This window comes from Narcine bancroftii, chromosome 4, assembly GCF_036971445.1.
Source record: "Narcine bancroftii isolate sNarBan1 chromosome 4, sNarBan1.hap1, whole genome shotgun sequence".
NCBI lineage: Eukaryota > Metazoa > Chordata > Chondrichthyes > Torpediniformes > Narcinidae > Narcine > Narcine bancroftii.
Genome location: NC_091472.1, coordinates 315,435,549 through 315,463,150, shown reverse-complemented (window position 1 = coordinate 315,463,150; position 27,602 = coordinate 315,435,549). Strand labels below are relative to the sequence as shown.

The window sequence follows — 27,602 nt, the reverse complement described above, 5'->3', positions numbered from 1 at the left end:
GGGATTTCAACTTCCTTAATATTGACTGGCACCTCCTGACTGTGAGAAGGATGGATGGGGCTGAATTTGTCAGGTGTGTTCAAGAAGGATTCCTGGCACAGTATGTGGACCAGCCAACGAGAGGAAAGGCTATACTATATCTGGTTTTGGGGAATGAACCTGGTCAGGGAGTGGACCTCTCGGTGGGGGAGCATTTTGGAGAGAGTGACCACAACTCTTTTAGTTTCAACATAGCTATGGAAAAGGATAAAAACAGTCAAACTGGGAAAGTGTTTAACTAGGGAAGGGCTAATTATGAAGGGATGAGGTAGGAACTAGCGAGAATAATTTGGAAACAGATGTTTAAGGGTGAAAGCACAGAAGTAATGTGGAGGAAGTTTAAGGACCACTTGTGCAGAGTTCCCACTGGGAAAAGGAAAAGATGGTAGGAAAAGGGAACCGTGGCTGTCGAAACAGGTCAGGCAACAAGTCAAGAGGAAGAAGGAAAATCTTTTTCAAATGCAATTATAACTGTGATACATAAAAAAGAGAGAGATTTGTTAAAAACTGAATCATTTAGGTCAATATCTTTATCAAATGCTTATTATAAAATTATTGCTAAAATTTTGGCAAATAGAATAGCTAGATATCTACTGAATTTATAGACAATAAGCACTGGAGTAGGCCATTCAGCCCATTGAGCCAGCACCGCCATTCATTTAGATCATGGTTGATCTTCCACTATCAGTACCCTGTCCCTGCCTTCTCCTCATAACCCTTAATTCCTCTGTCCACAAGAACCTTATCTAACTCCCTCTGTATTTTCCTGATATCCTCGTCACACTTCACACTGCCACCCAGTTTTGTGTCATCTGCCAATTTGCTAATGTTATTTTTAATCCTCACATCTAAATTATTAATATTCATGATAAAAAACTGAGGACCCAACACCAAGCCCTGTGGGAGCCCACTTGTCACACCTTGCCATCCGGAAAGTGACCTGTTAATCCTTACTCTTTATTTCCTGTCTGTCAACCAATTTTCTATCCCTGTCAGCTCCCTACCCCCAATTCCATGCTCTCCGATTTTCACATGGATCAGACTGGTTTTATTAAACAAAAGTCTATCTGCCGATAAAGTTGCCAGGTTGATTAGTTTATTATATTTATTGCAAAAGAAGGGTGACTTATCGGTGGCAGTAACTTTAGATGCTGAGAAGGCTTTCAATAGATTGGAATGGAATTATTTATTTAAGGTTTTAGAAACATTTGGTTTTGGATCTACATTTATTAACTGGGTTAAAATTTTATATAAAAATCCCTCTGCTAACGTTGTAACCAATGGACAAATTTCTTCTGCTTTTCCATTGACAAGGATGTCCTTTTATTTCCAGCTTTGTTTGTTTAGCAATAGAGCCTTTAGCAGAGTTAATAAGACCAGATTCTAGTATTAAGAGTATAATGGTTAGTCAAGAGGGACATAAGATTAATTTATTTGCTGATGATGTTTGGGTTTATATGACAGACCCCAAAAATCCTCTGCATCAATTATATACAAGACTGGAAGAATATGGTGAAATATTGGGTTATAAGGTGAATTGGGACAAAAGTGAAATTATGCCCTTGGTTAAAGGGGATTATAATATAGGGAATTTGCTCAATTTGAGTGGCCAGAGGATGGAATTAAATATTTGGAATTAAGATTGATAATGATTTAAATAACTTGTATACTCCTTAATAAAATTGAAGAAGATTTGAACAGGTGGAATAACTTGCCTATAACTCTAATAGGTGGAGTGAATTGTATAAAGATGAATATTTTTCCAAAGGTTCAATATCTTTTTCAGTTGGTTTCCTCAAAATTTATTTTAAGGATTTACATTCGAGTATTAAGAAGTTTTTATAGATAAATCTCCAGCCTGGGTTAAAATAGAATTGCGTAAAATAGGAGAAAACAATATGCAGGACTTTATTTATAAATGGCATTTAAAATTGTTAATAGGAAGTAGAGATACATCTGTTTTGAAACATTTGATTGAATTATATAGTAATATAGATTGTGAAATAAATGGAAAAGGTTTGATTTCTCAAAAAATGGCTTTATATCAAAATAGACTTTTTTCTATGGATAATCAATTTTTGAGCATTTGGAGGCAAATGGGGATTAAGAAAATAGAAGATTGCTTTAAAGCTGGTAAATGTATTACTTTTCAACGAATGGATGAAAAATGTAATGTCCCAAATAAAAAAAATTTCTGTTAGTATCAGGTTAAGGCTTTCTTCGTTGATGTTGGGTCCTAATGTGATACCTAGACAGAATGAATTAGATTGATTGATATGCAAGGGTGGCTTGAATAAATTCATTTTGGAGATGTATAAATTACTTCAAAAAGCAGCTCCTAAGTTAGGAATTCATAAATCGAGATTAAGATGGGAGGTTGATTTAAATAGACAAATCAATGGATGCAATTATATAAGGAAAATATGACAAAAAGGTTACTGTTAGGTATAGAATGGATCAATATAATTTTCTACATTAATTATATTTAACGCCTCAAAAAAAATTTAAAAATTGAGCCCCACATTATCAGATTAATGTTTTAGATAGGATCAGGACGTTGGTTCGTTTTTGCATTCTACTTGGGAGTGTCTGACAGCAAAACCTTTTTTGATGGAAGTAGGAAATTTCTTTGGAGAAAATATTAGGGGTTGTGCTCCCATAGGACCCAATGTTATTTTTGTTGGGCAAATATTAAAGTGGTTAGACCAAAATTAAGGTTAACTATGTATCAAACTGAATTTTTACGACTGGCTTTAGCCGTTTCTAGGAAGTACGACGCCATTACTTGGAAAATTGATACGGATTTAGGGATGGAGAGAAGGCACGTTGAATTATGTAGCTGTATTCCACTTGAGAAAATAACTTAGAATTTACATAACAAATATCCATTTTTTTTCAAAAACATGGAGCCCATAATTTTAACACGTTGGTTTGGAAATTTGAGGGACTCTCTGAAAGCCCTGCTGTTAGTCACCCCCAACTCCGTTATTATTAGTATTGAGACTTTATGACTTTTTGACATTCACCCAACTCTTTCCTTTTTTCTTTCTTTGATATGATTTGTGGGAGAAGGTGGGTGGAAGAAGGGAGAAAAGAGGGAGGGATGAGGGTTTTTTTAAATATATATAATCTCACTCTCTCTCTCTCTCACACACACACACACACAAACACACAATGTGTAATTTTTTTTCCACTTATAGTTTTAATGAATTTGTATACATGGATGGTGGTTTTAAAATTCTTAAATAAAATATTCAAATTAAAGAGGAAGAAGGAAGCATACATTAGATACAGGAAACAGGAAGGGTTCATGAGAAGTATATGGTAGCCAGGAAGGAGCTTAAGAAATGACTTAGGAGAGCTCAAACGGGGCATGAGAAGGCCTTGGGATGTAGGATTAATGAGAACCCCAGGGTGTTCTATGTGTATATGAAGAACAGAAGAATGATGAGAATGAAGGTGCAGAGAGTTTTGGGGGCCTGGAATGCCTTGCCAGGGATGGTGGTGGAGGCTGAAACATGAGGGCCATTTAAGACAGACACATGAATCAAAGGAAAATAGAGGGTTACAGGGTAGGGAGAGTACTTTTTTTTAAGGAATATATGGGTTATCACAACATCGAGAGCCGAAGGGCCTGTACTGTGTTCTATGGTCTAAAGACCTGCTTCTATGCTCTGTGATTTTAATTGAAGCCAGAGGGTCAAAATATTTCTTTTAAGTTTACCCATACTGCACAGTAACAGGACCTTCTGGCCCACGAGTCCGTTCCGCCCAAATATACCAATTTGCCCACAACCCCCAGACATTTTGAAGGGTGGGCAGAAACGAGTCGCCAGAGGAAACCCACGCAGACACAGGGATGTCGTGTTAAAACCTACTCTAACTGAGAGCCAAAGTGAATGATCTTCTTTCCTCTTATTAAGACCTTTTGTCTGTTGGTCTGGACTCCTCCCCCTGCCCATTCTTTCCCATTTCTTTCCCCAGCCCTTAATGCAGAAGTAACAACACAATGCTGGAGAAACTCAGATGGTCAAGCAGCGTACTTTATATAGCAAAGGTAAATCTACATCGAGTGCCAGCCTATATTTTGCTCACACCTCGATGAAGGCCTCAAGCCTGAAACGTCGGTTCTGTATCTTTAACTTTGTTATGAGAAGGACACTGTTGGACCTGCTGAGTTTCTCCTGCATGGTGTTTTTACTTCATTCACATTTTTGTATAAAACCTGTATTGTTTTCACAGCTGGAGATTAATCTTAGGATACAGAATGATATTGTTCAGTTGGGAAGGTGGGTAGGGCAATGGCAGGTGGAACCAAATCCTGATGAGTATCCAGTGATACATTTCGAAGAGTCCAGCAAGGCTCGGACATGCACCATAAATTGTGGAGCCCCAGGGAGCATTGAGCAACAGATATCTTGGTGCACTATTGCAAATATTCCTGAAGATGGCAGTGCAGATTGATCTTTTGTGGCCTCCATCGGTCGTGGTCGACCATGGGTGCTGTGCCTCTGGGAGTCACAGTGGAGTGGCTTCTCCAGGGCACAAGCCAGGGCAAAGTTGAGTATGGAGATCCATCTGTTGCCCATGTAGTGGGGTTGCCCATGTAGTGGGATTTCCCCCCCCCCCCCCACCCCCCCACCCCATGCTAATGACAGGTCCAAAGGAACAACAAAAGTCAATACAGTTTGGTGCCAGCAGCATCACAGGAGTTGCCGAGCCGGTCAGTGCTGGGTACAGCGGTCAGCCGCCTTCGAGACTCTTGACCATTTTCCCCCTTTGGGGCTCACTCCCAAAGCCTTTCCCGTGAGCGGGTGTAGCCACAGGCAGCAGAGGTTTGAAATCGGAGATTTCCCTCTCATAGATGAGTTACCACCCGTGATTAACGAGCCCCATCTGCCCGGAGCAACTGGTTTCAAGGAGCCAGTGGCCTGCCTGTTAGAATGGCTCCTCTCGATTAGCCAGGAGGAGAGGCTGGAGAAGGCAAGTGTAAGTGAGAACAGCTCAGCCGGGCAGAAGAACTTTTCCACACGTGAAGGCCAGGGGTTAGAACCATAGGACATTACAATAGAAACAGGCCTGTTTGGCCTTTCTAGTCTGTGCTGAACCGGTTTTCCCCTTGTCCCAATGACCTGCACCCTCCATAGCCCTCTATACCCTTCCCATCCACATACCTGTTTAAATTCCTCTTAAATGTTAAAATTGAGCCCGCATTCACCACTTCAGCGGGCAGCTCATTCCACACCCCCACCACTCTCTGTGTGAAGAGGTTTCCCCTCATGTTCCCCCTAAACATTTCCCTTTCACCCTTAACCCATGTCCTCTAGTTTGTATCTCACATACCCTCATAATTTTAAATACCTCCAGCAAATCTCCCCTCATTCTTCTTCGCTCCAAAGAATAAAGTCCTAACCTGTTGAACCTTTCCCTGTAACTCCGTTCTTGAAGTCTGGGCAACATCCTAGTAAATCTTCTCTGCACTCTTTCTATCTTATTGATATCCTTCCTGTTGTTAGGTAACCAAAACTGCACACAATCCTCCAAATTCCGCCTCACCAATGTCTTATACAACTTCACCATAACATCGTAACTCCTGTACTCAATACTTTGATTTATGATGGCCAAGATGCCAAAAGCTCTCTTTTAAACCCTGTCCACCTGTGATGCCACTTTCAGGGAATTATGTATCTGTATTCCCAGATCCCTCTGTTCTACCACATTCCTCAGTGCCCGACCATTTACCGTGTACGTCCTTTCTTGGTTTGTCCTTCCAAAGTGCAACACCTCACACTTGTCTGCATTAAATTCCATCTGCCATTTTTCAGCCCATTATCCAGCTGGTCCAGATCCCTCTACAACCTTTGAAAACCTTCCTCACTCTCCACAACGTCTCCAATCTTAGTGCCATCTACAAACTTGTTGATCCAATTGATCACATTATCATCCAGATCATTGATATAGACAACAAATGACAATGGTCCCAGCACTGATCCCTGAGGCACCACTAGTTACAGGCCTCCAGTCTGAGAAGCATCATCCACCACTACTCCCTGGCTTCTCCTGTCCAGCCATTGTCGAATCCAGTTCACTACTTCACCATGAATACCCAGCGTTGACTAACCTCCCATGTGGGACCTTGTTGGACTTGGTTGTCAGAGGCTGTTTGAGGTGCCCGCCTTGAAGAGCATTTGTGCAGTAGCAAATCATCCCCACGACCACCTTTAGAGGTGGTGATAACAAGTCAGAAATGCTGAAGAACTCAGCCAGTTTTGCAGCTCCTAGAACACTTCCACCAGCGTTGTCTCCGCTCCATCCTCAACATCCATTGGAGCGCTTTCATCCCTAACGTCGAAGTACTCGAGATGGCAGAGGTCGACAGCATCGAGTCCACGCTGCTGAAGATCCAGCTGCGCTGGGTGGGTCACGTCTCCAGAATGGAGGACCATCGCCTTCCCAAGATCGTGTTATAGGGCGAGCTCTCCACTGGCCACCGTGACAGAGGTGCACCAAAGAAGAGGTACAAGACTGCCTAAAGAAATCTCTTGGTGCCTGCCACATTGACCACCGCCAGTGGGCTGATATCGCCTCAAACCGTGCATCTTGGCGCCTCACAGTTCGGCGGGCAGCAACCTCCTTTGAAGAAGACCGCAGAGCCCACCTCACTGACAAAAGACAAAGGAGGAAAAACCCAACACCCAACCCCAGCCCACCAATTTTCCCCTGCAACCGCTGCAACCATGTCTGCCTGTCCCGCATCAGACTTGTCAGCCACAAACGAGCCTGCAGCTGACGTGGACATTTACCCCCTCCATAAATCTTCGTCCGCGAAGCCAAGCCAAAGACAGGAACTAACCTGACGTTTCAAGCCTGAGTCCTTCTTCAAAGTCTGAGTCCTACCTTGTCAATAGGCTCAGGCTTGAAATATCAGCTAGAGGTATAAATACATATATTTACCTTCTATGGGCCAAGAGAAGTGGTTCTCAACCTTTTTTCTTAACCACTCATTAACTACCTTAAGTTTTCTTTGGCTTGGCTTCACGGACGAAGATTTATGGAGGGGGTAAATGTCCACGTCAGCTGCAGGCTCGTTATATGGCTTAGGATGCCATAGGTGCTCTGTGGTTAGTTAGGGATTACTTAAAGGAGGAAAAACCCAACACCCAACCCCAACCAACCAATTTTCCCCTGCAGCCGCTGCAACCGTGTCTGCCTGTCCCGCATCGGACTTGTCAGCCACAAACAAGCCTGCAGCCGACGTGGACTTTTACCCTCTCCATAAATCTTCGTCCGCGAAGCCAAGCCAAAGAAAAGAAACTTAAGGTAGTTAATGAGTGGTTTAAAAAAAAGGTTGAGAACATTGACCCAGAGCAGTGGTTCTCAACCTTTTTCTTTCCATCCTTACACCACCTTAAGCAATCCCTTACTCATCACCACATAGAGATTGCTTAAAGTGGTATGTGACTGGAAAGAGAAAAGTCGAGAACCATTGACCAAGAGGAAGGGCTCAGGCTCGAAATGTCAGTAATATATCTTTACTTCCTCTGGACACTCCGAGACCGGCTGAGTTCCTCCAGCATCTCTGTGTTTTTACCTCGATCCCAGCGTCTGGAGACTTTTTATTCTGAGCAGGCAGTGAAAACGGCCATCTAGGATGCCCATGACAAGGAATATTTCGGGATGGAGGTCCCGGACAGCTTCGCACAACCGTGGACTGTGGGCACACAACAAGAAGGAAGTGGTCACACCAGAAAGGGTGCAGAGGAGATTCAACAAGATGTTGCCTGGGACAGCACATGGAACAATAGGGCACAGGTAAAGGCCCTTTGGCCCACAAATCTGTACTGACCACGATGCCCAAATTAAACTAAACCTCTACTACCTGCCCATGAAAGGTATTACTCTAATCCCCGTCTATCTCGAAGCCTCTGATGCTAGTGGTGCTTTTTGGCAAACAAAAGTAAACAGATTTTATGTGCTATGTCAATAAAGGAAACTGGAATCTTTTAAAGACCATGACCCCCAGCGGCCCATTCCAGGCATCCACCGCTCAGAGGATTTTCCAGTGCCCTTTCCACCTCTCACCTTTTGCCACGTGAGAAAGACTCTATCTCTCTCATAACTTTATAAACCTCGAACAGGTCATCCCTCAGCCTCTGATGTTCCAGAGAAGAAACCAACGACCTTCTCCAGCCTCTCCTCCTGGCTAATCGTGAGGAGCCATTCTAACAGGGGCCCTATGCACCCCACCCACCCTGGAGTCCAAAGCACATTTAAGTTAGAGCCTTGTTTTCGTTTCACCTCATGTAATATAAATATTTGTTCTGGGGTTTTTTTTGTCCTTGATAGAAGTACGGAAGAAACTTGGCCATTTCATGGGGAAAGGGGCCCAGAAACTATGAGCAGGGGGAATCATAGCCATAAAAAGATTGAGAACAGCTGGTCTAGGCAACATTCTGCTGAATCTCTTCTGCACCCTCTCCATAGCCGCCGCATCTTTCCCATCACACGGTGCCCAGAACTGCCCAGATGGAGCCTTACCAAGGTTTTTGCGACAAGACTCTCCAATGTTAATTCTCAGTGCTGGAATCAACGAACACATCCAGTTCTTTAACACCCTCTTTGTGTTGCTATTTTCAAGAGGTACAGACCCTCTTTACATCAATGTTTCTAAGACCATTAGTCATAGGAGCAGAAATAGGCTATTCAGCCCATTGAGTCTGCCCTACCATTTCCCCACTCAGCCCCACTACCTGGCCTTTTCCCCATAACCTTTGATGCCCTAGATAATCAAGAGCCCATCAATCTCTGCCTTAAATACACCCAATGACCCGGCCTCCACAACAAAACTGAATAGATGTAGAACATTTGTTTCCCATGGTGGATGAGTCTAGGACAAGAGGGCACAACTTCAGGTTTGAAAGGTGTCCAATTAAAACAGGTGCGGAAGAATTTCTTCAGGCCAGAGGGAGGTGAATCTGTGGAATTTGTTGTCATGAGTGGTTGTGGAGGACAGGTCATTGTGTGTATTTAAGGCAGAGATTGACAGATTAGCCAGGGCATCAAAGGTTACGGGGAGAAGGCCGGGCAGTGGGGCTGAGTGTGGAAATGGATAAACTCATGATTAAGTGGTGGGCAGACTTAATGGGCTGAATGGCCTATTTCTACTCCTATGTCTTATGGTCTAGTTCTTACGACTCGGTAAACTGTACTAGTAATGAGCAGCTACGCAATCAATATTGATTAACAAGAGGTATAATATTTTCTGAGGGGCTCAATTCGGGTGGGCGGCCAGCACCTTTGTCTCAGGGTGACAATAGTAAATACCAGAGGACATCTGCTTAAGATGAGCGCTGGAAAGTTCAGGGGAGATGTCAAAGGTAACGTTTATACTCAGAGGGGTGGGTGCCTGGAAAGCATCGCTGGAGGTGGTGGTGGAGGCTGGTGCAACAGGGGCATTTAAAAGGTTCTTAGACAGGCCTGTGGATGGAAGTAAAAGAGAGGGTTGTGGGTATGAGGGAGGGAAGGGTTAGATTGTTGTGGAGTAGGTCAGCACATCATCGTGGGCTGAAGGGCCTGTACTGTGGTGGAATGTTCTGTATTCTGGGTCTCTGTACCTTTTCCAAATTTCCTCACAGCTGTGTTAGTCACCAGAATGAAAAAGCAACACCTTTCTTCCTCAGTGGCTGTTGACACACCATTTGTTACCCTCTATGCAGTAAACGCGTTCAAAGTTAGCAACTATAAATGCGCAGAGGAACGCGGCCAGTCTCGCAGCACCCTTAGGAGGTAAAGATGTGTTACTGACATTCTGGGCCTGAGCCCTCTCTCGAGGGATGAGAAAAAAGCAGGCAGGGGCCCGAATTAAAAGGCTGGGGAGAAGGAGGAATTCACACCCATGGACAAAAGGTGTTACACACGAAAGTCCGCAGGCACGGGGGTTGCAGTACAAGCACGACGCTGGAGAAACTCGGCAGGTCAAAGAGTGTTCTTTAGGGAGCAAAGATAAAGAACAGAACCGACGTTTCGGGCTTGAGCCCTTTGTCAGGGTATGAGCAGAACGTCGGTTCTATATCTTTACCTCCTACGGATGCTGCGAGACCGGCTGTGAGTCCTCCAGCATTGACAGTCTGCAGACTTTTGTGTTTCACTGATTAATCAGTGAACCTGTTTGTGATTAGGTTAGCAGTAAAACACTAAAGTCTGCAGATGCCGTGATTGAAGTTAAAAAATATAATGCTGGAGAAGGTCAGCGTTAGTGGCTGCTCCCTTTCCTGCTGGATCAGTGTCAGTGATTGGCTTGGCCGTGTTGACGAGCTGAGCTCTGGCTGCTTCCTGGCTGGGTTTGGCGCTGGGGGGGGTTCAGACTTCCTGGCTGCCCTGTTGTTCAGACTTGTTTACTGCTCTGGATTCTGCGTGCTCGCTCTTGCGCTCCACTTCCCCCATCTGCGGCCCAGTAGCTGTGCTGACTGGACTGGAATGTACTGACAGTGGGACATCGAAGGAAAACAAGCAAGCAAGAAGGATAGGGGGGCCTCCGGCAGGAAAACTCTCCGGAGAGGAAGAGAGTGGCAGCAGCCTGTCAACTCCCACCCCTCCCCCCTCACACTTTCTAAACCCGCCCTGGTTTTCTGTCCTGAAACACAAGTCTGCACGCTGTGATTGTAGTTAAATTGCTGGAGGAACTCAGCAGGTCCTGCAGCGTCCATAAGAGGCAAAGATATGTTGCCAACATTTCTGTCTCTATTTTTTTAGACATACTGCACAGTAACAGGCCCACGAGCCCATGCCAACCAATTATCCTACAATCCCGGTATGTTTTGAACGGTGGAAGGAAATCAGAGCCCCCGGGGAAAACCCACACAGGCACGGGGAGAACGTACAAACTCCTTACGGACAGCACGGGATTCGAGTCCCAGTTGCTGGCACTGTAACACCAACTGACCTCCATTACCCCCTACGTAATATTTACCACCTTTCTCAACCACTTTCCTTTAAAACACTCGCTCTCTATTTTCCACTCTTTCCCACCTCTTTTGTCTTTCCCCATCTCTTCTGCCTGAGTTCTTTCTATCATCCCTCTCTCTTGTCAGCCCCTCTTTCTCTCTGCCTGTTTTTTCTATCTCTCTCCCTCACCAAAGAAGGATGAGAGGTGACTTAGTGGAGGTCTTCAGATGATAAGAGGTATAGATAATGCGGGCATTGCGGGATGGGGGTGGGAGGGAGAGTGGCAAACACCAGAGGACATCCAGTTTTGGCGCGACGTCAGCGGTAAGTTTCCTTTCATGTGGAGGGTGGGTGCCTGGTATGCATTGCCAGGGGTGTTGCTGGAGACTGGTACACTAGGGACATTTAAAAGACTCTAAAACAGGCACATGGATATAAGACAACTAGAGGGTTATGGGTGTGAGGGAGGATTAGTTTTTCGAATAGATTTATGAAGGTCAGCAAAACATTGTGGGCTGAAGGGGCTGTAGTGTTCTAGGTTGGTCCATCTCTATCAGCCCTTCTTCCTCTCTCGTGTTCTTCCCTTTTATCTCCATAAGCCTCTTTCTCATTTCTCTCTAACACACAATTCTATTTTTTAGCACAACTTTCTTAATTCTCCCTCTCAATAGTCCCTCTCAATCTCTCTCTCTCTCTTCCTGCCTGTCCTCGCCATCTCTCTTACTTCCTACACCAATTTGTCTCTTTCATTCATTTTTTTAAAACCATTTCCGCTCTGCCTCACCCAGGGTGAAAGGGGCAGGGATGCATTTACTACAACTCCCAGTAATGCAGCAGATCACCTTACTTCTCTCAAGTTGGGGGGGGAGGGAACATTTTCCAAACTCAGCAATTCCATTTGGACAGTTGAAGGGAGATTTTAAAATGTGGAAGTCAAAGAGCTCTCCAGCATGGGAACAATTGGAGAAGAACTGACCTTGAACTTTGGGGCGCTGGTCTTCAGGCCCGAAGGGAGCAGCGAGAAGAGGTTGTGACCAGGATGATGGGACAGTCCTTTATGATGTTGGCCACTTTCTTTAGGCAGTATCTCATGTAGATGTCTGCGATGGGTGGGAGTCGGAGCCTGTGATGGACTTGGCTGTGTTTGATACCTTCTGCAGCCGTCCGTGTTCCTGGACAGTCAAATTCCCAAATCAGCCTGTGGTCTGACCAGAATGTACCTCTTATCACACTTAGAAAGTGTGAGGGGGGAGGGGTGGGAGTTGGGCAGAGTATCCAATGACTGAGTGCCTTCTGCCCATCTCTCTCTAAACCTCTCCCATCCATTTATCTGTCTGAATGCCTTTTGAATATTACAAATGTCCCCATTTCTCCCACTTCCTCTGGCAGCTCATTCCACATATCCACCACCCTCTGTGTGAAGAAAGTGCCCCTCAGGACACTTTTAATTCCCCCCCTCCCTTACCTTGCATGTTTAAGGCAGAGATCGATAGGTGCCTGAATAGTCAGGGTCTCAAAGGTTATGGAGAGAATGCCAGGGAGTGGGGCTGAGTGGGAGAACGGATCAGCTCATGATGGAATGGCAGAGAGGACTCGATGGGCCGACTGCCCTACTTCTGCTCTCCATCTTATTGACAACCCTATGCCCTCTAGTAGTAGATTCATCCACTCTTTGGAAAGAAGCTGTGACCTTGTCCACTCCCCTCCGGATTTAATAAACCTCTCTACACAATCACCCTTCAGGGAGACATGTCCCAGCCTCTCCCTTAAACCAATGGTTCTCAACCTTTTTCTTTCCCCACTCACATCCCACTTTAAGTCATCCCTATGCCATCGGTGCTCTGTGATTGGTAAGGGATTGCTTAAGGTGGGATGTGGGTGCAAATAAAAAGTTTGAAAACTACTGTTTTAATTGTCCCTCATTGTCTCGTCATGTGCACGGTTTCAGAACTCCAAAGGAAATGGGCCAATGGCAATTTTTCTCAAGCCAAATATTTCAGTAACAATTGGGTCTAGAGCAGTGATTCTCAACCTTCCCTTCCCACTCACATCCCGCTTTAAGCAATCCCTTACTTATCACAGAGCACCGATGGCAGAGGGATGACTTAAAGTGGGATGTGAGTGGGAAGGAAAAGGTTGTGGACCACTGATTTAGCCCATTTTCCAGGTTCACAAAGATCACCTGGTCAGCTTAAACTACCTTCACTACCATTTTTAATGTCATCCAAATGGCAAACAACCGTAGATCCATCAGCCATCTCCACAGCACACCTGGTCACAAGCACATGGGGCCCCGGAAAAGCACTTGGTTAGGTCAGGACAACATCTACCTCTCTGTCCTCATCGATCCTCTTGTTTGCCTTGCCAAAAGCTTCGTTAAATTTGAGGCAAATTCCCACACACATGATGATTATTCCTTTCCCAGTCCTTTCCTTTCCAAATGCAGGTAGAACCCTTCTCTCAGAATGCCCACCTCATGCAGGATACGCAAGGTAATCCTCCAGGTTGAGTCAGTGGCAAAGAAGGCGAATGCGATGCTGGTGTTCCTATCTAGAGGGATAGCATACAAGAGCAGGGATGTGGTGTTCAGACTCCATAAAGCACTGGTGAGACCTCACTTGGAGTCCAGGGTACAGTTTTGGGGGCCTTATTTGAGGAAGGACATGATGGTGTTGGAGAGGGTTCAGAGGAGATTCACTAGAATGAAACCAGGAATGAAAGGGTTAGCATATGAAGGACAATTGTTGGCTCCAGGACTGGACTTGTGGGAGTGCAGAAGGATGGGGAGGGGGCATTTCAAGTGCTGAAAGGCCTGGACAGAGTGGATGCAGCAAGGATGTTTCCCATGGCAGGGGAATCCAGGACAAGAGGGCACAATTTCACAATAAAAGGGCATCAATTTAAAAACTTTATGTGGAAACATTTCATTAGTCAGAGGGTCGTGAGTCTGTGGAACTTGTTGCCACAGGCAACTGTGGAAGGGAGGTCATTGGGAGTATTTAAGGCAGAGATTGACAGGTATTTGATTCATCAGGGCACCAAGGGTTACAGGGAGAAGGCCGGGGAGTGGGGCTGAATGGGAGGATGGATTTGCTCATGACAGAATGGTGGAGCAGACTCGATGGGCCAATGGGCCTCCCTCTGCTCCGATATCTTGTAACTAGAAGCCTGCAGCTTCTTGGATGTTGAGCACTGCTTAACACTAGCCATCCCCCAGTTATTCAGCACCACATTTGTGGCTGATAATTGTTCCAATACCTTTGCCAAGTCCCCAGCAATTTCTTCCCCAGCTTCCCAAAGTGGCCTTGGATACACGTTGACAGGCCCTGGGGATTTATCCACCTTTGACATAGACAGTATGGACGGCCAGCACCTGTTTCCCAGGGAAGGATCAGCAAACACCAGAGGACGTGGGTACAAAGTGAAGGGAGGGAAGTTTAGGGGAGACGTCAGGGGTAAGATTTTTCCAAACTGGGGGCCTGGAGTGCCTTGCCAGGGGTGGTGGTGGAGGCTGGAACATTGGGGGCATTTTAGAGACTCTTAGTCAGGCACATCGATGGAAGAAAAATAGAGGGTTACAGGGTAGGCAGGGTTCAGGTTTTTCTAAGGAGCATATGGGTCAGCATAATATTGAGGGCTGAAGGGCCTGTACTGTGTATATGTGTTTTACAACTACCAACACCTCCTTTTGTAATGAGTCTCCAAAACTCTCTTCCTCCTTGAATTTCCTGGGTTCCACGAGCTTCTCCACAGAAATGACAAATGAAAATACTTTAAGATCTTACCCATCTCCTGCGGGTCCACCATGGGCAACCACATCGATCTTTCTCCCTCTGGTTTCCCTTTCATTCTTATTACAGGATCTCTGGAGATTTGCCTCTACATTATCTGCTCCAGCCACCTCACGTCTTTCAACCCTCCTGATTTCCTCCTTAATTGTACTCCTCAACAGATGCCCACTACCCCAGCTGCCTGGATTGGAGAACCCGTCTCACGGAGCAAGATTGCAAGAGATGGCACTTTTCCCTCTGGACCAATGAGAGGTAATTTAATAAAGGTGGATAAGATTATAAGGAGCACTGATGGGGTGGACAACCAGCATCTTTATTCCAAGGGCAGCCGTGGCCATTACCAGAGGACATCTGCACAAGGCGAGGGGAGAAAGGTTTAGGGGAGATGTCAGGGATTTTTTAAAAACACAGAGAGCAGTGGGTGCCTGGAATGCGTTGCCAGGGGTGGTGGAGGCTGATTCAATAGGGTTCCAGATTGATTGTCAGAGTACATACATGACATCACATACAACCCTGAGGTTCTTTTACCTGCAGGCATTGCAGAATTACCACTAATTGGTAGTGAAAAAACAAACTGCACACAGCATAAAACATGTAAGCAAATAAAGAACTGTAAATAAACTGACTGTGCAGTACGGAGAGAACAAAAAGAAAATCAATAAAGTGCACAAGTCAGAGTCTTAAATGAGTCCCTGATCGAGTTTGTGGTTGAGGAGTCTGATGGTGGGGGGGGGGGGGGAGCAGCTGTTCCTGAACCTGGTGGGTGTGAGTCTTGTGGCACCGACATCTCTTTCCTGATGGCAGCAGCTGAGAACAGAGCATGTGCTGGGTGGGGTGGGTCCTTGATGATTGAAAAGTCTCAGAGAGCCACATGGATATAAGAAAAATAGAGGGTTATGGGTGCGAGGGAGGGAACGGTTAGATTCTTGTGGAGAAGATTTACATCGTGGGCTGTACTGTGGCCCATCAAAGAGATCAACCCCTTCTTATTCCTCATTTCCACCCGTATCGCCCCACTGGACAACCTCCCCCACCAGGAACGTGTACTGCCATGATGTTCATCCTGATCTCCCCTCCACCTGTGGCACGTCCGTGTCCCAGCACAACGAGCTGCCAGCCCTGCCCTTCCCTCGGCCGGTTTCTGTAACCATCCCAGGTACAGTTGCTGGGTTTCAGACCTTAGCCCACCTTCACCAACACCCAGACCCCCCCCCCACCCCACCCCACCTTTCATCTGGCTCCACTTGCAGGCAAAGCAGGGGTCTGGATGAATCTTTGCCCCTTCCAAGGTCTCCACCACCAGGAGCACAGGCTTGGGGGTGGGGGGGGAGAGGAGGAGGTCAGACCTGACATCTCTAGCCTGCTCTGCTCTATCATTTTCCCTCAAACCCAACTACCTACAGAGGCCTGTGGGCCTGCACGTAACCACCTCTATTTCACAATTAATTGGTATGTATTTAGTTGCTTGATTGGCGGGGCTTTAAGAGATCATGTGCAGCCAATGAGCATTCCACAGATTGGAAGTTAGGGAGCGTGGTTAAATGTCAAGAAAAACAATATCCAGAAATATTGGGAAGGAGGCCTCATCTCCTGAGAATTCTCCAAATCTATTGGCAGGATGGGTGAACATCCAACAGATCTGATCTATCTACTCGCCTGCAGGTCACTGTCCCCATCCGCTGTTTGACCACTACTTACCCAGTGGTTTTCCAACTGCCCCCCTAAACTCACATCCCACTTTGAGTATTCCCTCTGCCATCCGTGCTCTGTGATGAGTAAGGGATTGCTTAAGGTGGGATGGGAGTGGAAGAAAAGTTAGAAAATCACTGTTTTAATCATCCTTCATTGACTCGTTATGTGCACGGTTTCTCCAAAGGAAATGGGCCAAAGACAATTTTTCTCAAGCCAAATATTTCAGTCACAATTGGGTCTAGAGCAGTGATTCTCATCCTTCCCTTCTCACCCACATCCCACCTTAAGCAATCCCTTACTCATCACAGAGCACCGATGGCATAGGGAATACTTAAAGTAGTTGCTACCCCATTGTTACTGAAATATTTGGCTTGAGAAAAATTGTCATTGGCCCATTTCCTTTGGAGCTCTGAATCCCTGCACATGACGAGTCAATGAGGGACGATTAAAACAGTGGTTCTCAAACTTTTTCTTTCCACCCACATCCCACCTTAAGCAATCCCTTACTCATCACAGATCACCTACGGCATAGGAATACTTAAAGTGGGCTGTGAGTTTGGAGTCAGTTTGAAAACCACTGACTTATTCCCTTTGCAACTCTGGTCTCACCTGATGAAAAACATTCCCTTTCTCCCATCCATACGACCCCTACCTCCCCTACACTTGAAAACTAACTTATTTTTCACTCTTACCCAGTTCAACATCTCCTCACTTGTCAGGGAGGCGCAACAGTGACCGCCCATCCTGAGAAGCGAGCAAGGCTACCATTATGTCAACCTTCTACAGGAGCCCTATCGAGAGCTTCCTGGCCGGCTGCATCACAGTGGGGTACAGTTGCTGAAGACAAATGAATGAAAGGTCAATCCACAGGACCATAAAAGTGGCAGAGAGGATCTCTGGAGTCTCCCTCCCCACCCCAACCTCACACCCCCCCCCCCACGCCTCCCCATTGCCGTGATTTTCTGGGATTGTTGTCTGAAGAGGCTGCACAAAATCATTGAGGACCCTTCCACCCCACACACAGCATCTTTCAGCTTCTCCCATCGGGGAAGAGATCCAGGAAGATCAGAGCCAGCTGAGGAACAGCTTCTTCCCACTGGCTGTGAGAACGGTGAACATCCAAAGGATCTGCTCACACTGACCGTCCAAGACTCTCATATTCACGAAAGAATATTAATTTATTTATTTTTCCTGTGTATATATTGTTTGTCTGTACGTATGTTATGTCGGTTTGTGAATGAAACACTTGGTCCATCTCCAACAACATTCCCTTTTTCGATCTCTCTGTCACCATCTCGGGAGACAAAGTATCGACAGACATTTTCTTCAAACCCACCAACTCCCACAGCTACCTCAACTGCCCCTCTTCTCACCCTGTCCCCTGTAAGAATTCCATTCCATTCTCTCAATTCCTCCATCTCCATCACACCTGCTCCCAGGATGAGGACGTCCATGCCAGATCATCAGAGATGTTCTCCTTCTTCAAACAGCTTTCCCCCCACCACCATCAATTTGGCACTCACCCGCATCTCCTCCATTACCCGCACATCTGCCCTGGTCCCTTCCACCCCCACTCACAACAAGGACAGGATTCCTCTTGACCTCACAAACCATCCCACCAGCCTCCACATCCAACACATCCTCCTCTGCCATTTCCACCACCTACTACAATGTGATCCCACCACTCGATACATATGTCTCTCTCCTACCCTCTCTGCCTTCCACAGGCACCGCTCCCTCTGTGACTCCCTTGTCCACTCCTCCCTCCCCACCCATCATCCCCTTAGGACCACCCTCTGTGACCACAGGAGATGCTCCACTTGCACCAACACCTCCTCCCTCACCACAGTCCTTCCAAGTGAAGCAACATTTCATTTGTGAATCTACAAGGATGATCCACTGCATCAATGTGGTCTCCTCTACTTTGGAGAGATTGGATGCGGACTGGAAGATCACTTTGTTGAGCACCTCGGCTCTGTCCGCCACAACAGTGTGGATCTCCCAATGGCCACCCATTTCAATTCCCTGCCCCTTTCCCTTGCTGACATGTCTGCCCATGGTCTCATGCACTGCCAGACAGGCTACCCATAAATTGGAGGAACACCATTTCATCTTCTGACTGGGACCCCTCCAACCAGATGGGATTAACATCGACTTCTCTGGCTTTGATTAAACCCCACCCCCAACTCCACCCCATCCCTTCTCCCCCCCCCCCACCCTCCCCCACCTCACCTTTCCCTATCTCCAGCTCTCTCCCATTTCCGTTTGCACAGTCATAATCTCACCTCTCCCCTCGTCACATCCAATTAACACATTTGTGGGTCTGGATTCCTCCCCCATTGTTTGAATTCTGAGACATTCTGATATATCCTGCTTCAGCCTTTTCAGATTTTTCCTTGAAGAAGGGCTCAGGCCTGAAATGTCAGCATTAGATCTTTGTCTCCTACGAACGCTGAAAATACTGGCTGAGTTCTTCAGCATTTTGGTGCGTTTTTACTATTATTGTTTCTGGTTGTGCGTCTGTGTGTTATATATAAACCATATAACAATTACAGCAGGGAAACAGGCCATCTCCACCCTTCTAGTCCACACTGAACCAAGTCCTCTCCTCTAGTCCCACCATATAACAATTACAGCAGGGAAACTGGCCATCTCTGCCCTTCTAGTCTACACCGAACCAAGTCCTCTCCTCTAGTCCCACCATATAACAATTACAGCAGGGAAACAGGCCATCTCCGCCCTTCTAGTCCGCACCGAACCGTCCTCTCCTCTAGTCCCACCATATAACAATTACAGCAGGGAAACTGGCCATCTCCGTCCTTCTAGTCTACACCGAACCATGTCCTCTCCTCTAGTCCCACCATATAACAATTACAGCAGGGAAACAGGCCATCTCCGCCCTTCTAGTCCGCACCAAACCGTCCTCTCCTCTAGTCCCACCACATAACAATTACAGCAGGGAAACTGGCCATCTCCGCCCTTCTAGTCCACACTGAACCAAGTCCCCTCCTTTAGTCCCACCATATAACAATTACAACAGGGAAACAGGTCATCTCCGCCCTTCTAGTCCACACTGAACCCTCTCCTCTAGTCCCACCTACCTGCACCCTGTCCATAACCCTCCATTCCCCTCCCATCCATATACCTGTCCAATTTTTCCTTAAATGACAAAATGGACCCTGCCACCACCACTTCTCCCAGAAATTCATTCCACTTGGCCACCACTCTCTGAGTGAAGAAGTTCCTCCTCATGTTACTTCTAAACTTTTGCCCCTTAAGTCTTAACTTGTGACCTCTTGTTTCAATCTCTCCTGTGCTCAAGGGAAAAAGCCTATCCACATCAACTCTATCTATCCCCCTCATAATCTTAAATACCTCAATCAAATCCCCTCTCATCCTTCTACGCTCCAAGGAATAAAGACCAAATCTGCTCAATCTTTCTTTGTAATCTAGATTCTGAAACCCAGGTAACATTTTCGTAAATCTTCTCTGCACTCTCTACCTTGTTGATATCCTTCCTATAATTCGGTGACCAGAACTACACAGAGTACTCTAAATTTGGCCTCTGTTATGAGCCCAGAGGACCCCAAAACCCAGCAGCAATAGAAATTCACCAAGACAAATGGTCACTTAAACAAAAGTTGCTTTTAATTATCTTTAAACTTGAAAACAGGATCAAACTTTAACTTATCACTATTAACTTAACTAACCTAACTTAATGCCTTCTAATTCTAAATGTACCTGTATATAATGTGTGTGTTAGTTCAGAAAAATTCTTTAATTCACAGTCCAATCTCTCTTCTCACTCCTCCAAGTTCACTGGTTGCAGGCAATTCTTATACTGTGCACAGAATTTAACATTTATAAAGTTCACCAGGCTTTGGTGCTTGAAAGGTAAATGATTAGCACTCAGGAAGGTTCTTGTTGCTTTTCAGAGAGAGATTTGTTGCTCATTGGACTCAAAATGATTTCTTCTGATCAGCCACATCAGTATCTTGCTGAAGAAACTTGCCCCATCAGGCTTCTCCAGATGATAACCTCTTTCTTTCAGGTCACCACAGAGTTCCTTTTTGTTTCCCTTATTTCAAGTGAAACATTATGCAGCCAGCCATCTCCTCTTGTATGGACCACAAGGGCTTTGACCAGGCTGAACTAAGAACTCACATCCCATCTTCCAAATGGGGTTTTCCACAAGCTTGTCAGCTTGTCCTGTTCTAGTCCCATTTGCTGCTGCTGAACTGTAGAACTGAACTCTCTCTCTCTCTCTCTCTCTCTCTCTCTCTCTGGACCTGATCTTCTGAGTTCATTCATCTGTTGCTTTCCAAACAATAACCCATTACTCTACAGCATGTCCAATTAACACCTACTTGTAAAGTCTCCTTATAGGCATTCTCTAAAGTTTTTGCAAAGGCACTCGGAGCCTGGACTGTCTGGCTTGAGCAGAGCTCTGACATTTTAAATGAGATCTGCTTTAAAGTGTTTGTATGTGACCTACACTAAAACACCTGCCACAATTTATCTCCTTTAAAACATATCTATAAACAAAATAAAATATAAAATAATCCGTCACACCTCACCAATGCCTTGAACAGTCTCAACACCACTTCCCAACTCCTGTATTCTATGCTTTGATTTATAAAGGCCACCATACTAAAAGCCTTCTTCACCACCCTATCCACATGAGATTCTACCTTCAGGGAACGATGCACCGTCATTCCTATATCTTTCTGCTTCACTGCATTTTTCAATGCCCGACCATTCACTACGTATGTCCTGTTTTGATTATTCCTTCTAGAATAAAGCACCTCACACTTATCAGCATTAAACTCCATCTGCCACCTTTCAGCCCACTCTTCTAAGTAGTCTAAATCCCTCTGTAATCTGTGAAATCCTTCTTCATTATCCACAATTCCACCTATCTTAGTATCATCTGCATATTTACTAATCCAATTTACCACCCCATCATCCAGATCATTAATGCATAGGACAAACAGCAATGGATCCCATACAGATCCCTGAGGCACACCGCTTGTCACCAGCCTCCCATCCTGACAGACAGTTATACACTACAACTCTCTGGCATCTCCCTTCCGGCCACTGTTGAATCCATTTGACTAATTCAAAATTAATACCTAACGACTGAACCTTTCTAACTAACCGACGATCGGAGAACACTGTTTCATTGGGTTGGACTTGTACAATCAGATGACAATAAACTTGACGTGACTTGCCTTGACTTTAAACACATGGCCTATGATCCAAAACACCATCTGACCTACTGGGCTTCTGTTTCCCTTTATTTCCAACACCTTGGTTTAAACAAACACAACATTTCACAGAAGGATCCCACAAGGTTTCTGTGCAAGTTGACAGCGTGGTTAAGGAGGTACATGGTACACTGGTCTTCATTAGTCAGGGATTGAATTCCAGAGTCATGAGGTAATGTTGCAGCTCTACAGAACTCTGGTTAGACCACACTTGGAGTATTGTCTTCAGTTCTGCCTGCTTCATTGCAGGAAGCTGTGAAGAGGGTGTAGAGGAGTTTTACCAGGATATTGCCTGGATTGGAGAACATGATTTATGTAGCAAAGTTGACAGAGCTGAGGCTTTTTTCTTTCCAGTGACAATGTTTGAGAGCTGACTTAATAGAGATCTATAAGATTATAAGAGGTTTCGACAAGTTGGACAATCCCCAGGGCACAAAAGCAAATACCAGAGGACATCTGTTTAAGGTCACTGGAGGAAAGTTTAGGGCAGATGTCAGAGGTAAGTTTTTAACTCACAACCACAGAACATTCAGGCCAGAAACAGACATTTCAGCCCATCTAGTCTGTGCCAAACTATAATTCTGCCTATTTCCATTGACCTTTACCCAGTCCGTATTCCCTCCATTCCCCTCCCATTGACCTGCTCCCGGTCCATAACCCTTCATACCCCTCCCATCCAAATTCTCCTTAAATGCTAAAATTGATCCTGCATTCACCACTTCAGCTGGCAGCTCGTTCCACACCCCCACCACTCTCTGGGTGAAGTCCCATTCCCCCCCACCCCAATCAATGTTCCCCCTAAACTTTTCCCTTTTCACTCTTAACCCATGTTCTTTGGTTGATATCTCACCTCCCTTCAGTGGAAAAAAGCTGTCTACATTTACTCTGTCTATCCCCTTCATAATTTTAAATCCAATCTCCCCTCATTTTTCTACGCTCCAGGGAATAAAGTCCTAACCTGTTTAACCTTTTCCTGTAACTCAGTTCCTGAAGTCCGGGCAACATCCTAGTAAATCTTCTCTGCACTCTTTCTATCTTATTGAAATCCTTCCTGTAGTTTGGTGACCAAAACTGCACACAATCCTCTAAATTTGGCCTCACCAATTCAGCCCATCTAATCAGTGCCAAACTATCAATCTGACTATTTATATGGACCTGCACCCAATCTATATCCCACTATTTCCTTCCCATTTTTCCACATTATACAACTTTACCATAATGTCCCAACTCCTGTCCTCAGTACTTTGATTTATGAAGGCCAATATGCCAAAAACTCTCTTTACAATCCTCTGACTTTCAGGAATCCCTCTGTTCTACCGCACTCCTCAGTGCCCGGTCATTCACCGTGTATGTCCTTTCTTGGTTGGTCCTTCCAAAATGCAACACCTCACACTTGTCTGCATTAAACTCCATCGGCCATTTTTCAGAACATTTTTCCAGCTGCTCCTCGAGTCTGAGTTTGTATGTTACCCGGATGCCCTGATCGAGGTTGAACACCATGAACGGTCAACAACTCTGGGCAACACAGTCGTAGCAGTTAGCGCGTTGCTTTTACAGTGCCAGCGACCCATGTTGGAATCCAGTGCTGTCTGCGAGGAATTTGAACAATCTCCGAAGACTCCGGTTTCCTCCTATCCTCCAAAAACGCATGGAATTTGCAGATTAATCAGGTGGAATTGGGTAGCACAGGTTTCATGGACCAGATAAACTAAAAATTAAAAATTTATTTGTTAGTTTATGCAATCCACAAAGAGGGTGGATTAATCAGCTGTGGGCATCGAGGCAGCTTCTGAGAAGGAATTCGCTTTGAGAACCACCAAGGGTGCCACTAAAAGTGCCACCAAAATTGACACTACCAAATGACAGATGGTGGGGGGGGGGAGGGGGGGGGCTTTAATCAACATGGGGAGATGAACGTCTGGGAATATACTGGAATTGAGAAGGATAAAGGGGGGAATCTTACAGAAATATTAAAAAAAATGAAAGGGATAAGAATCTGAATCAGAATTTATTGTCACGAACAAGTCATGAAACCTGTTGTCTTGCACCAGGGTCATTGGGCAAACATTCATATTAATCACCTTGCAACAATGAATCTCACTGGCTCTACACAAAGCCCTGGAACACCTGGACAGTAAAAGTGCAGACATCAGGATGCTCTTTATCGACCACAGTTTGACATTTAACACCATCATCACCTCAAAACTCCAAGACCAAGGACTCATTGCCCATCTGTGTAATTGGATCATGGATTTCCTCACCTCCAGACCACAATCAGTGAAGATTAGCAAGAACTTCTCCTCCATAATCTCCATCAGTATCGGAGCAGCACAGGGCTGCATTCTTAGAACCCCTTGTCTACTTACTTTACACCTATGACTGTCTGGCTCGATACAACAACAACACAATCTTCAAATTTGCCAACAATACCACTGTAGTTGATTGTATAAAGGAGGGGGATGAGTCAGCTTACAGGAGGGAGATTGAAGGGCTGAATGGTGCACCAACAACAACCTCACACTCAATGTCACCAAAACCAAGGAGCTGATTCTGGACTTCAGGAAGGGAAAGCCAGAGATGCACGATCCAGTGATCACTGGGGGATCAAAGGAGGGGAAGGTGAGAACATTTAAATTCTTGGAAGTCACTATCTCGGAGGATCATTTCTGGACCCAACACACCAATGGCATTGTGAAGAAAGCCCATCAGCACCTCTACTTCCTCAGGAGTTTGCGGAGGTTTGATATGACACCAGAAACCCTGGCAAATTTCTCCAGATAGGCGGTGGAAAGTGTGCTGACCGGTTACATCATGGTCTGGTATGGGGACACCAATAATCCTGAGCATAAATCCCTCCAAAAGGTAGTGAATACAGCCTAGGAAAACACAGGCAAAACCCTCCCCACCATTGAGAACAGCTACAGGGATCGCTGCCGTCGGAGAGCAGCAAAAATCATCAAGGATCCACACCACCCAGCACACGCTCTGTTTTCAGTGCTGCCATCAGGAAAGAGGTCTCGGTGGCACAAGACTCGCACCCACCAGTTCATGAACACTGCTCCCCCTCCACCATCAGACTCCTCAACGACAAACACAGTCAGGGACTCATTAAAGGGTTCTAACTCGTGAACTTTATTGATTTTTAAAATTCTGTACTGCACAGTCAGTTTTTTTACATTCGTTATTGGTTTAAAGTTGTTTATTTGTTTACATGTGTACATTTTGTACAGTTTATTTTTTGTACTACCAGTTAGTGGTAATTCTGCCACACCCACAGGATAAAAGAATCTCAGGGTTGTATGGGATGTCACGTATGTACTCTGACAATAAATCTGAAATTAAATCTGAAAATCTAAATAAAAAAAGTGCATGAAAAGTCAAAGTGAGGCAGTGTCTTTGGTTCATTGATTATTCAGGAATCTGGTGGCAGTGGGGAAGAAGCTGTCCTTGTGCTGTTGAGTTCTCATCTACCTTTTCCCTGATGGTAACAATGAAGGGGACATGGTTTGGCTGGTGAAGGTCCCCGAGGATAGAGGCTCCTACCTTCAGACACCACCTCTTGTAGATGTCCTCGATGGAGTAGTCTGGTGCCTGTGATGTCGCAGGCCATGTTCACAACCTTCTGGAGTTTATTCTTGTCCTGAGAGTTGGCGCCTCCATACCTGGTGTCATGGTACACCACCGGCCTACTGCAGGGGCAACCTCTGTACCTGCAGGAGTGTAAGGGGACAGGACAACACCTGGCCGGCTGTCAATCAGTTGGCCTAAAGGGATCAAGCCCCACCCGGTCGGGTGTCAATCACCTTCTGGGGTATAAGCTTGTGCCGGCCTCCCGAGGCCTCACTCAGAGTTACTGCAGCTACAGCCAGCCTGGCTCTGTGGAAGTCTTTATGGATTAAAGCCTGTTGTACAGAGAGCAATGAGCTCTCTGAACCCTTCTCCATTAACAATGGCGTGAACCAAGGCTGCGTTCTCGCACCAACCCTCTTTTCAATCTTCTTCAGCATGATGCTGAACCAAGCCATGAAAGACCTCAACAATGAAGACGCTGTTTACATCCGGTACCGCACGGATGGCAGTCTCTTCAATCTGAGGCGCCTGCAAGCTCACACCAAGACACAAGAGCAACTTGTCCGTGAATTACTCTTTGCAGACGATGCCGCTTTAGTTGCCCATTCAGAGCCAGCTCTTCAGCGCTTGACATCCTGTTTTGCGGAAACTGCCAAAATGTTTGGCCTGGAAGTCAGCCTGAAGAAAACTGAGGTCCTCCATCAGCCAGCTCCCCATCATGACTACCAGCCCCCCCACATCTCCATCGGGCACACAAAACTCAAAACGGTCAACCAGTTTACCTATCTCGGCTGCACCATTTCATTGGATGCAAGGATCGACAACGAGATAGACAACAGACTCGCCAAGGCAAATAGCGCCTTTGGAAGACTACACAAAAGAGTCTGGAAAAACGACCAACTGAAAAACCTCACAAAGATTAGCGTATACAGAGCCGTTGTCATACCCACACTCCTGTTCGGCTCTGAATCATGAGTCCTCTACCGGCATCACCTACGGCTCCTAGAACGCTTCCACCAGCGTTGTCTCCGCTCCATCCTCAACATTCATTGGAGCGCTTTCATCTCTAACGTCGAAGTACTCGAGATGGCAGAGGTCGACAGCATCGAGTCCACGCTGCTGAAGATCCAGCTGCGCTGGGTAGGTCACGTCTCCAGAATGGAGGACCATCGCCTTCCCAAGATCGTGTTATATGGCGAGCTCTCCACTGACCACCGAGACAGAGGTGCACCAAAGAAGAGGTACAAGGACTGCCTAAAGAAATCTCTTGGTGCCTGCCCCATTGACCACCGCCAGTGGACTGATCTCGCCTCAAACCGTGCATCTTGGCGCCTCACAGTTCAGCGGGCAGCAACCTCCTTTGAAGAAGACCGCAGAGCCCACCTCACTGACAAAAGACAAAGGCGGAAAAACCCAACACCCAACCCCAACCCACCAATTTTCCCTTGCAACCGCTGCAACCGTGTCTGCCTGTCCCGCATCAGACTTGTCAGCCACAAACGAGCCTGCAGCTGACGTGGACATTACTCCTCCATAAATCTTTGTCCGCAAAGCCAAGCCAAAGAAGAAAGACAGTCTTTACCTTGCGTGTGTCTGATTCTGGCTAACAGCGCACCACACCTGGCAGTGATGCAACCAACCAGAATGCACTCCACGGTTCACCTGTAGAGGTTTTCGAGAGTCTTCGATGACGTAGCGAATCTCCTCAAACACCTCACAAAATATAGCCACTGGCGAGCCTTCTTCGTGATTGCATCGTGAAGAAATAAGGAGGTGGTTTCCACTGGCAGGTGAGACTAGAACCCGGGGACACAGCCTCAAGATTCGGGGGAGTACGTTGATAATGGAGATGAGCAGGAACTGCTTTTCCCAGAGAGTACTGAATCTATGGAACTCTCTGCCCAAGAAAGCAGTAGAGGCTGCCTCAGTAAATGTTTTTAGGACGCAGTTTGAGAGATTTTTTTCATAATAGGGAAATGAAGGGTGATGGGGAAAAGACAGACGGGTGGAGCTGAGTCCACGGCCAGATGAGCCATGATCTTATTGAATGGCAGAGCAGGCTCGATGGGCCGGATGGCCAACTCCGCCTCCTGTTTCTTGTGAATGGGATGAATTTGTTAATTAAAATTCTGTTTTTTATAAAGTAATTCACACAGTTTCTTGTCATTTGTTTTGTCAATCTCCCTTATTGCTGCCAGACAAGTACTTCTGTAAAACACAATCAATTCCAATAGTACACATTAAATTATCCCTGTACAGAAAGCAACAATAATGACCAAATATAGATCTATAATAAATA

The 27,602-nt window shown here is 45.8% G+C and overlaps 1 protein-coding gene and 1 long non-coding RNA gene across 7 annotated transcripts in view; one reads left to right on the top strand and one right to left on the bottom strand.

Moving 5' to 3' along the window:
- The window catches only part of spega (striated muscle enriched protein kinase a), a 341,612-nt gene extending 326,244 nt beyond the window's left edge, over nt 1-15,368 (bottom strand). For 2 of the 6 annotated variants that reach the window (XM_069936006.1, XM_069936008.1), the window contains exons 1-2: nt 14,769-15,364; nt 11,960-12,155 (exon numbers count right to left, since the gene is read on the bottom strand). The gene's annotated coding sequence lies outside the window, so the exon portion shown is untranslated. Of the gene's footprint in view, nt 1-11,959; nt 12,156-14,768 lie in introns of all 6 variants that reach the window. The other 4 variants (XM_069936009.1, XM_069936004.1, XM_069936002.1 and 1 more) reach the window with 4 other exon arrangements.
- The window catches only part of LOC138762290 (uncharacterized), a 35,352-nt gene extending 11,769 nt beyond the window's left edge, over nt 1-23,583 (top strand). The window contains exons 2-3 of the long non-coding RNA XR_011356871.1: nt 14,936-15,026; nt 17,163-23,583. This is a non-coding gene — a long non-coding RNA (uncharacterized lncRNA). The remainder of the gene's footprint in view (nt 1-14,935; nt 15,027-17,162) is intronic.
- Nucleotides 23,584-27,602: the final 4,019 nt, after the last annotated feature.